Below are 9,654 nucleotides of genomic sequence, written 5' to 3'. Positions count from 1 at the left end.
ATACTCCAGTTGAGGCCTAATCAGCGTGGAGTACAGCGGAAAAATTACTTCTTGCGTCTTACTTACAACACTCCTGCTAATACATCCCAGAATGAAGTTCCCTTTTTTTTGCAACAGTGTTACACTATTGACTCATATTTAGCTTGTGATCCATGAAGGACATAAATCCACACGGTGTAGAGGTCAAGCACAGGAGTTTATTAGGTACAGCGCTGACGGAGAGTCACCTTGCTTATTAGGCTCAGAGACACTGTCAATCAATTGATTACAATGGAATATATGGATTTTTTATGGGCGGGGGAATGTGATGGGGTAGGCAGTCCCACAACCCCGGATAGGTCTTGCAGCAAGACATGATGGCACAGTAGCCAATGGTCAAAGGTTACATAATGTCTCTGCCCATGGTCTCAAGTTGACAATTTAACATTTAACTGGTACTTTAATAAATGTATTAGTGAATGTAGAGTGAAGTTTTGGAATAGCCTTCCAAGAGAAGCAGTGGGGGCAAAAGATCTATCTGGTTTTAAGATTCTACTCGATAAGTTTATGGAGGAGATGGTATGATGGGATAATGGGATTTTGGTAAGTAATTGATCTTTAAATATTCAGGGTAAATAGGCCAAATCCCCTGAGATGGGATATGAGATGGATGGGATCTGAGTTACCCAGGAAAGAATTTTCTGTAGTATCTGACTGGTGAATCTTGCCCATATGCTCAGGGTTTAGCTGATTGCCATATTTGGGGTCGGGAAGGAATTTTCCTCCAGGGCAGATTGGAGAGGCCCTGGAGGTTTTTCGCCTTCCTCTGTAGCATGGGGCATGGTTGACTTGAGGGAGGCTTCTCTGCTCCTTGAAGTCTTTAAACCATGATTTAAGGACTTCAATAGCTCAGACATGGGTGAGGTTTTCCATAGGAGTGGGTGGGTGAGATTTTGTGGCCTGCGCTGTGCAGGAGGTCGGACTAGATGATCAGAATGGTCCCTTCTGACCTTAGTATCTATGAATCTATGAATTCTGATTTGGGGTCCATAGGAATGAAGTAGCTCCTTTGATTGTCCAACAGATACATATCTGGGGTAAAAGCAAAGAAACAGTGAAAGTATATGACAATAAAGATTGTCTTTCAGGTTGTTTATTTGTATTTTAAGGCATGCATTGGTCCCTGGGAAAGGGAGGTGGGAGGAGATCATATCTTATACTGACATGCTTGAACCTTTCATAAACTCAAGGTTGGATGTGTGGGAAGAACATCTCCCTACAGAAGAAACTAACACAACAGATACAGGGCTTCTTTGTTCTATTTGCAACTTTGAATAAGACACAATTATTGCCCCCAACATCTGGTGTTTTGCTGAAAAGGCATAGTTTAGCAAAAACAAGATTATCTTTGGTTATTCTGCTTTCTCTTAGCTATTGCTAGGCCACTGACCTCTTGACCAAACTCTGGACTTTGGGCCTGTACACAAATCCATATACCAGGTTATTACATCAGCAATGGATTTTAACCCTTCAGTCCACTATGACCCCCAGATCCCTTTCTGCTATGTCTTCCTAGGAAGTAATTTCCCATTTTGTATGTGTGCAACTGATTGTTCCTTCCTAAGTGGAAGACTTTGCATTTGTCCTTATTGAATTTCATCCTATTTACTTGAGACTATTTCTCCAGTTTATCCAGATCATTTTGAATTTTAATCCTATCCTCCAAAGCACTTGCAGTCCCTCCCAGCTTGATATCATCTGCAAACTTTATAAGTGTACTCTGTATGCCATTATCTGAATCATTGATGAAGATATTGAACAGAACCGGACTCAGAACTGATCCCTGCGGGATCTCATTCATTATGGCCTTCCAGCATGACTGTGAACCACTGATAACTACTCTCTGAGAATGGTTTTCCAACCAGTTTTGCACCCATCTTATAGTAGCTCCATCCAAGTTGCATTTCCCTAGTTTGTTTATAAGAAGATCATGTGAGACAGTATTAAAAGCTTTACTAAAGTAAAGGTATACCGTGTCTTCTGCTTCCCCTATCCACAAGGCTTGTTACCCTGTCAAAGAAAGCTATCAGGTTGGTATGACATGATTTGTTTTTGACAAATCCATGTTGTCACTTATCACCTTATTATCTTCCAGATGTTTGCAAATTGATTGCTTAATTATTTGCTCCATTATCTTTCCAGGTACAGAAGTTAAACTGACTAGTCTATAATTCCACGGGTTGTTCTTATTTCCCTTTTTATAGATCGGCACTCTATTTGCCTTTTTCCAGTCTTCTGGAATCTCTCCAGTCTTCCATGACTTTTCAAAGATAATCACTAATGACTCAGATATCTCCTCAGTCAGCTCCTTGAATATTCTAGGATGCATTTAATCAGGCCCTTGTGACTTGAAGACATCTAATTTGTCTAAGTAATTTTTAACTTGTTCTTTTCCTATTTTAGCCTCTTTTGATCCTACCTCATTTTCACTGGTATTCACTATGTTAGATGTCCAGTCACCAACAACCTTCTTGGTGAAAACCAAAAGAAAGAAGTCATTAAGCACCTCTGCCATTTCCACATTTTCTGTTGTTATTTCCTCCCGCCCGCTCATTGAGTAGCGGGTCTACCCCGTCCTTGGTTTTCCTCTTGCTTCTAATGTATTTGTAGAATGTTTTCTTGTTACTCTTTATGTCTCTAGCTAGTTTGATCTCATTTTGTGCCTTGGTTTTTCTAATTCTGTCCATACATACTTGTGTTAGTTGTGTATCTTCATCCTTTGTAATTTGACCTAATTTCCATCTTTTGTCGGACTGTTTTTTGATTTTTAGATCATTGAAGATCTCCTGGTTAAGCCAGGGTGGTCTCTTTCCATACTTCCTATCTTTTCCTACGCATTGGGATAGTTTGTTCTTGTGCCCTTAATAATGTCTTTTTGGAAAACTGCCAACTGCCTTCAATTGTTTTTCCCCTTAGACTTGCTTTGCATGGGATTTTACCTACCAACTCCCTGAATTTGCTAAAGTCAGCCTTCTTGAAATCCATTGTCTTTATTTTGCAGGTTTCCCTCCTACCATTCCTTAGAATCATGAACTCTATCATTTCAAAAAGAAAAGGAGTACTTGTGGCACCTTAGAGACTAACAAATTTATTAGAGCATAAGCTTTCGTGAGCTACAGCTCACTTTAAATGCATCCGATGAAGTGAGCTGTAGCTCACGAAAGCTTATGCTCTATTAAATTTGTTAGTCTCTAAGGTGCCACAAGTACTCCTTTTCTTTTTGCGAATACAGACTAACACGGCTGCTACTCTGAAATCTATCATTTCATGATCACTTTCACCCAAACTGCCTTCCACTTTCAAATTCTCAACCAGTTCCTTCCTATTTGTCAAAATCAAATCTAGAAAAGCCTCTCCCCCAGTAGCTTTCTCCACCTTCTGAAATAAAAAATGGTCTCTAACACATTCCAAGAACTTGTTGGATATTTTATGCCCTGCTGTGTTATTTTCCCAACAGATGTTGACTAGTTAAAGTCCCCCATCACCACCAAGTCCTGTGCTTTGGATGATTTTGTAGTTGTTTAAAAAAAGCCTCATCCACCTCTTCTTCCTGATTAGGGGTCTGTAGTAGACCCCCTACCATACATCACACTTGTTTTTTACCCCTTTTATCCTTACCCAGAGACTTTCAACAAGTCTATCTCCTATTTCCATCTCAACCTCAGTCCAAGTGTATACATTTTTAATAAATAAGGCAACACCTCCTTCTTTTTTCCCCTGCCTGACCTTCCTGAGAAAGCTGTACCCTTCTATACCAATATTCCCGTCATGCGTATTATCCTACCAGGTGTCTGTGATGCCAACTGTGTCATAGTTGTGTTTATTTATTAGCATTTTGAGTTCTTCCTGCTTATTCCCCTTACTTCTCATATTAGTATACAGACATCTAAGATACGGATTTGATTCCCCCCCCACCAAGTTCTGTCTTGTCTCTCCTTTTTACCTGCTATAACAGCCCATACTCCCCCCAAATTCTGAAATTTCTCCCAGGTTTCCATGTTCTTAACTTACTTGTGGGCTTTGGTCACCTGTCCCCTTCTAACCTCGTTTAAAGCCCTCCTCACTACATTAGCCAGTCTGTATCCAAATATGCTCTTCCCCTTCCTCAGTAGGTGGACCACATCTCTATTTAGCAATACTTCTTCCTGGAACAGCATCCTGTGGTCCAGGAAGCCGAAGCCCTCCTGGTGATACCATCTTCACAGCCAGGCATTCACCTCCAGGATGCATCTGTCTCTGCCTGGGCCCCTAACCTTGACCGGAAGGATTGAAGAGAACACCACCTGTGCTTCCAACTCTTTCACCCTTAGTCCCAGAGCCTTGTAGTCACTTCTGATCTGCTGAGGGTCATACCTTGCAGTATAATTAGTGCCCATGTGGATGAGTAGTATGGGGTAGTAGTCAGAGGGCCAGATGATCCTCGACAATCCCTCCGTAACGTCTTGGATACAGGCCCCTGGCAGGCAGCATACCTCCTGGGATGCCATGTCAGAGTGACAGATGGATGCCTCCGTCCCCCTCAGGAGACAGTCACCAACCACCACTACCTTACGTTTCCTCCTGGGAGTGGTGGCTGTGATCCTCCCAGCCTTGGGAGTACATGGCTTCTCCTTCTCCACGTATGGGGGTGATTCTATATCGCTTGTCGCCAGGGCAGTATATCAGTTTTCCACCATCATGATGGGTGGGTTGGGAGTAGGGGTGGAGCATTGTCTGCTGCCAGTGTCCTCCATGTGACAGAGCCATATCCTCCTCCCCGGCACTGTGACTGCAATCCTCTGCAGCTGGATAGGTTCCTCAGCCTTAGATGTCTCCATATGAATATTCTTGAGGAATTCCTCATGGGCATGGATGCTCCTCAGCCGAGCCACCTCCTCCTGTAGCTCTCCCACCTGCTTCCTGAGAAATTCCACCAGCAGGCACCTTTCACACTGGATGGTCCCCCCAGCCTGGCTTTCTGTGAGTGGGAATTATAGGCCACAGTCTCTGCAAATCCATACCGGGATCTGGGTATGCATCCATGGTTATGTTGTCTGTCTGGATACAGGTGCAGGTGGAGGAGACAAGAGCAGTGTTGGCACTGGCAATGCGGCCCTTCCTAACCATAGCGATTCTATTACGTCTCCCTCCCGCAAATTCCCCCGTTTCTGGACCCCTGTTCGCTAGCTCTCCTTGGTCACTCCTCTGGCTTTTAAGGCCTTCTCTCTTAGGTCAGCCCTACCCCCTCATTAATCACATAGGGGTAGAGTGATCACAAGGCTGATTGAGGCTGATCAAAGATGATGGAGGATTATCCAGGGAACAAAGGCTCAAACAGTCCCCAGACACACAATCCCAACTGACCAGTAACTGAAATAACTGAAAATAACTGAAATAACCTGAAAGAGAAGGAAAAACACAAACAGCCAAACAAACTCACTCATATGTCACTGTTCACTAAGTTCACCTCTACTTTTTTTTAAAAGGTCATTAATAGGGATATTTGGAAGGAAAAACCGGGACTCCACTAAGGTTTGAGTTTGCTTAGAGGGGCATTCCCATGTTTTTCACCCAATATTGGTATATCACAACAAAATGTGACTTTTTAGTGTAACATTGTCATGTAATGTCAGAACACCCCACAGAGATGTAACATGTGGGCTTCCTGGCAGAATTTTGCCACATTGCATCCTGGCATTATCTTGTTACATGATAGTAGTACAACATGAATGAGTTGTATCAAAACATCATCAGGTAGTGTCTCTGGGGGCAATGAACTGTTATTTACTGTATCTTTGTACAGTATCTAGCACAGCAGGGCACCAATCCATGTTTCTGATTCTGAAACATCACCACAAAGCAATAATAGCAGTATGAGAAAACCATGTTGGCAATGCCAATATGCAACAGTGTTGCCAAAAATTGTGATTTTATCATTGTGACAATCAGGATCGAGACACCCCAAGGGGAGAACAGGAGATCTGAATCCTAAATAAGCAATTGACTCTCAACTGGTTTTATACAATGTTATCATGTATAATTATGTCAAGTAAGGTCTTTTATGAAAGCTTGTAATGTTCTGATAGGTTATGTTTATTAATGTATGTGTAGAAAATTGTAATTGTAACTGAGGGGCAACTACAGCATCACCTCTCAACTGGGAGGAGAAGGGAGTGAAATAATCAGGCAGGGAGGGGAACTGCTCAGGCTAGCTGTTTGCAGGAAACTAACTGCAAGCAACTAGCATTGTAACTTAAGGAAAGACAATGGTGGACCATTAAAGATAATTAAAAGACGTTAAAACAGAAAAGAAAACCCCAGGATTGGAGAATTAAGACTGTGTAACCATGAATTACCAGTGTGAGAAAAAGGGGAGGGGGAAAAAAACTGGAAACCCTGTTAAAAGGGAAGAGGGTTGTTGCATGGTTTTTTTGTTCATTTCGCGCTCAATATAGTCCTTATGATGTTTATCACAATGTTCTATGCACTTTTAGCTGTTTGTTATTACATTTTCTGTTATTAGTACATTTTAGCAGGTTACCACATTTTCCAGAATGGAGTTCAAGTGTCCATCATGGCATCTGAGGCAAAGGATAACTCAGATGCCACACTGGGGAAGCTTCTTTACGTAACTTTGGCATGAAAGAAGCCAATGGACATTTGGAATTAGTTCCAACTGGCTCCTGTAGAGCTACTTACCTCAGAGCCTAGGCATGTGCGTCTTTAAAAAAATTAAATTAGTCTGAGCACCCATTGCTCGGGAGCTGTCTGTTATAGAGACAGTCAAGGTGCAGTCTTTTTGTACGGCATCAGATCTCCAGATCAAGATCAGTGGATGAGGCAATCAGATCAAGATCACCAGCAGCTGTAAAGACATTAAAGACTGTTAACAACTAGTCACTTACCTTAAACATCGTGGTGTTCCTGAGTTCCAACATCTTATCTTTGGGACCAGCCGCCAGGATCCTGAGGGCTCTCACCTTCGGGCCCCACTACTTCAGCTTCTAAATCCTGTGAGCCCGTGGATCACCTGTGAAGACAAATGCATCTTAACCTCATTCCTGCTGGTTAAGAAAACCTAGAGACAGGAAAAAGAAAAGGAGTACTTGTGGCACCTTAGAGACTAACAAATTTATTAGAGCATAAGCTTTCGTGAGCTACAGCTCACTTCATCGGATGCATTTGGTGGAAAAAACAGAGGAGAGATTTATATACACACACACAGAGAACATGAAACAATGGGTTTATCATACACACTGTAAGGAGAGTGATCACTTAAGATAAGCCATCACCAGCAGCAGGGGGGGGAAAGGAGGAAAACCTTTCATGGTGACAAGCAAGGTAGGCTAATTCCAGCAGTTAACAAGAATATCAGATTTCAGAGTAGCAGCCGTGTTAGTCTGTATTCGCAAAAAGAAAAGGAGTACTTGTGGCACCTTAGAGACTAACAAATTTATTAGAGCATAAGCTTTCGTAATATCAGAGGAACAGTGAGGGGTGGGGTGGGAGGGAGAAATACCATGGGGAAATAGTTTTACTTTGTGTAATGACTCATCCATTCCCAGTCTCTATTCAAGCCTAAGTTAATTGTATCCAGTTTGCAAATTAATTCCAATTCAGCAGTCTCTCGTTGGAGTCTGTTTTTGAAGCTTTTTTGTTGAAGTATAGCCACTCTTAGGTCTGTGATCGAGTGACCAGAGAGATTGAAGTGTTCTCCAACTGGTTTTTGAATGTTATAATTCTTGATGTCTGATTTGTGTCCATTCATTCTTTTACGTAGAGACTGTCCAGTTTGGCCAATGTACATGGCAGAGGGGCATTGCTGGCACATGATGGCATATATCACATTGGTAGATGCGCAGGTGAAGGAGCCTCTGATAGTGTGGCTGATGTGATTAGGCCCTATGATGGTATCCCCTGAATAGATATGTGGACAGAGTTGGCAACGGGCTTTGTTGCAAGGATAGGTTCCTGGGTTAGTGGTTCTGTTGTGTGGTGTGTGGTTGCTGGTGAGTATTTGATTCAGATTGGGGGGCCGTCTGTAAGCAAGGACTGGTCTGTCTCCCAAGATCTGTGAGAGTGATGGGTCGTCCTTCAGGATAGGTTGTAGATCCTTGATGATGTGTTGGAGAGGTTTTAGTTGGGAGCTGAAGGTGATGGCTAGTGGCGTTCTGTTGTTTTCTTTGTTGGGCCTGTCCTGTAGTAGGTGACTTCTGGGTACTCTTCTGGCTCTGTCAATCTGTTTCTTCACTTCAGCAGGTGGGTATTGTAGTTGTAGGAATGCATGATAGAGATCTTGTAGGTGTTTGTCTCTGTCTGAGGGGATGGAGCAAATGCGGTTATATCGTAGCGCTTGGCTGTAGACAATGGATCGAGTGGTATGATCTGGATGAAAGCTAGAGGCATGTAGGTAGGAATAGCGGTCAGTAGGTTTCCGATATAGGGTGGTGTTTATGTGACCATCGCTTATTAGCACCGTAGTGTCCAGGAAGTGGATCTCTTGTGTGGACTGGTCCAGGCTGAGGTTGATGGTGGGATGGAAATTGTTGAAATCATGGTGGAATTCCTCAAGAGCTTCTTTTCCATGGGTCCAGATGATGAAGATGTCATCAATGTAGCGCAAGGAGAGTAGGGGCATTAGGGGACGAGAGCTGAGGAAGCGTTGTTCTAAGTCAGCCATAAAAATGTTGGCATACTGTGGGGCCATGCGGGTACCCATCGCAGTGCCGCTGATTTGAAGGTATACATTGTCACCAATGTGAAATAGTTATGGGTCAGGACAAGTCACAAAGTTCAGCCACCAGGTTAGCCGTGACAGTATCGGGGATACTGTTCCTGACGGCTTGTAGTCCATCTTTGTGTGGAATGTTGGTGTAGAGGCTTCTACATCCATAGTGGCTAGGATGGTGTTTTTAGGAAGATCACCAATGGACTGTAGTTTCCTCAGGAAGTCAGTGGTGTCTCGAAGATAGCTGGGAGTGCTGGTAATGAAGGGCCTGAGGAGGGAGTCTACGTAGCCAGACAATCCTGCTGTCAGGGTGCCAATGCCTGAGATGACAGGAAAGTATCTTGAGGTATTCTTTTGTTCTCTTTTGTTTAGTTGTTGCCACGGTTTGGGTTAGTTGCGGCCTGAGTTTTATACTCACCTCCGTTGAACCACAACTCACTTGTTATCTGGTTATAGTTCATGATTCTTCCCTGTTTCTGTTGTTACTTCCCTAATAAATCTTCTGTTGTTGTTTTGGAAAATCCTCTCTCTATCTCTTTTGTCCATTACACACACACAATGGAGGTGGGAGGCACACCAACTTCTATCTAGCCCCAGGTGATAGATCCTGAGGGGTGAAAAGATCCTGCTGCTGAAACCAGAATTGTAGCTGGCCTATTTACTCTGAGTTTCAGGTTAACAGGTTTGGAGTGATGGCTGTCTAGAAACTGAGGGCCAGCATCTACGCAGGCTGCTGTTTGTGAAATACTGGATCCCCTCTAGGACAGAGGGCACACAGGGAAACTGTTCAGAGGCAATAGGCAACTTGTATTAGAAAAGGGAATTTAGCTACTATAGAAATGTGAAGCTGAGATTGCCTCTTTGTTTATTTTCTGTGTATATTGTATGTTCGCTCTTCCTTACTATTT

At 43.0% G+C, this 9,654-nt stretch overlaps 1 long non-coding RNA gene across 1 annotated transcript; it reads right to left on the bottom strand.

The window, feature by feature from the left end:
* Positions 1-1,042: 1,042 nt before the first annotated feature.
* LOC122459763 lies at positions 1,043-9,225 on the bottom strand. The gene is made up of 4 exons (XR_006280651.1): positions 9,186-9,225; positions 6,999-7,048; positions 6,718-6,883; positions 1,043-1,071 (listed from the first exon to the last, which is right to left on the bottom strand). It is a non-coding gene; the product is annotated as an uncharacterized LOC122459763 (long non-coding RNA).
* Between the last annotated feature and the right edge of the window lie 429 nt (positions 9,226-9,654).

The sequence above is a fragment of the Dermochelys coriacea genome, chromosome 4 (assembly GCF_009764565.3).
Source record: "Dermochelys coriacea isolate rDerCor1 chromosome 4, rDerCor1.pri.v4, whole genome shotgun sequence".
In the NCBI taxonomy this organism is placed as follows: Eukaryota; Metazoa; Chordata; order Testudines; family Dermochelyidae; genus Dermochelys; species Dermochelys coriacea.
Note: the sequence above shows the minus strand (reverse complement) of the source record. Positions and strands in the feature narration are given on the sequence as shown.